Source organism: Mus musculus, chromosome 1 (assembly GCF_000001635.26).
Source record: "Mus musculus strain C57BL/6J chromosome 1, GRCm38.p6 C57BL/6J".
Taxonomy (NCBI): Eukaryota; Metazoa; Chordata; class Mammalia; order Rodentia; family Muridae; genus Mus; species Mus musculus.
The window spans coordinates 18,160,859-18,163,118 of NC_000067.6; positions in this window are offsets into that span (position 1 = coordinate 18,160,859).

Genomic DNA, 2,260 nt, shown 5'->3' on the forward strand with positions numbered 1-2,260 from the left:
ACTGGTGTTATATATGGAGCTTCCTGTGTCCCGAAAAGTTTCCTTGAAGTTGTTGACCAATTCTGGCTGTGTTTCTCCTTTTACATCTGTTTACAATGATTCCTGAGAGATGAGGGTGAGGAGTATGCTATGGATGTCCTGTTTAAGGCTGAGCATTCTGAAGTCTCTTATTTCCTATACCATGATGGATTGTGGGGTTTTTTTTTCATGATAATCACTATCTAGAGCAAAAGAAGTATTCTCTAATGAGGGTTAGGAGATGTCCTAATCTATTGGAATAAGGATAAGTTGCTAGGAGTTTGTTCAATACTGCTTTTCCAAAAATGTGCATAGAATCTTCTAGCACCGAAGAAAGCTAGCCAGTAGAAATTGAGGAAACCCATTTCTTTCCCTAGGTCTTTAATTTATTGTCCTTCATTATCTGGAAGAGGCATCATTACTATTTAATAAGTTAATTTTAAACTGTTTTTATGTATGTGATATATTAGGAAGTTTCTACAATAGAAGTTTCCTATATGACTTTTGAAATGTCTTTAATGTAGATTACCTATCCCTGTGTTCCTCAGCTACCCTACTCTCATACTCTACTACCCACAAAATATATTTTTTAAACCTTATTTTTATTTTTTATTTATATGAGGTACATGTATCTTAGAGTGTATTTGCCACATGTTTGTAGGTACCCACAGATATCAGAAGAAAGATTAGATCACTTGGAGATAGAGTCATATGTATAGTCTTTATTATTATTATTATTATTTTGATTATGGGTGTATACATTCACTTTATTCCTGGATACTCTGAGTAGTACTATGCTAAGCATAATATGGATGTATTTATATGGTGTGCTCATTTAGAATCCTATGGGTATATAGCTAAATGTGATGTAGATGGAATAAATCTCTTTTCAACTCACTCCTTAGGTTTTGGTCTTTACAGATATTTTTGAAACATAGCAAAGAAAAATCTACTCTCCTGTTGTGGACATGTTATTCTGTTACTATCGGTTCAATAGTGTTGTCTGGTTAAAAAATTCCAAGGAATTCAGAAGCAAAATATATCAAATTGGAAGAGAGCATTTGTGGCATTCAGTTTGTGGTAGTTTCAGAAAGCATTATGTCTAAAATGATGTATTCATTGAAAATGCAGATGTAAGATAACTACAAGCAAATTTTAATTCATAGGAGAAGCAAAATGAAGAAATTCTCCATAATATCAATTTGGGATCATCTTCTTCAACACAAGCTAGAAAAAAAAAAGCTAACCAAAATAATAATCAAATTTCAAAGCAATTACATGTCCACATAATGTTTAATTTACAACTCATGACACATAAAGCATGCCTCCAGATATGCTAAAGATCAGCAAACATTGATAGAAACCCACAATTTAGCACATGCCTGTATATCTTACAAAGTAGGAAGTTAAAGCAGAAGAATGTTTGAGCCTTAGATTTAGAGGTCAGCCAGGACATTGGAGTTAAACCTTAAAATTTTCTAAGTGCTATAGTTTGCTGATAAAGTCCATTCTTATCAGGTAAAAAGGCCGATGTTCACTTCCAAGAAATATTCAAAACAAATTAATAATAAGTAAATAATAATTGAGGCTGCCATACTGCCTCAGCCACCTAGCCTATCTGTAAACTTTCTGAATTCAGTTATATTTTGAATAATAGTAACTATGGTTGCCTACATTTTACAAACAACTAGGCTATAGTTCTGACAACTAATTGCAAGTCTCCGCAACTGTAGGCAGATAAACTGGAATGCAGTCTCTTTAGTTTTAGAAAATTTGTTGTCCCTTATTTTCTAGGGTTTCACATAATGGTTTTAAAAGGATGAATACAATTAAATGAAAATAATGATATACATATTTTCAATAGTGGTAATATATCTAACCAATTTATAAATACTTCACTAAGAATACAAAGTGGACCTTGAGTAATTTTTTCCAAGTTTGGAAATATTTTTTAAAGGTATCTGCAAATAAAAAACAAATCAAAACAAAAAAAGAGAAAAGTAAAAAAAAAAAAAAAAAAAAAAACACCAGAACACAGTCTGCAGTATAAACAACAGCAACTCAGTTCCATGTTGCTTGTGGGTTAGCTGCAGGTACTCTAGACTGGCTAGATAGACCTGGGTAAAAGTGTGTGCCATCAAGCCTGAAGATCAGAGACTGATACCAGCAACAAATGTGTTAGAGATAATTGACTCCTGCAGGATATCCGATATCCTCTATTTTCTACACACATGCCATGCCA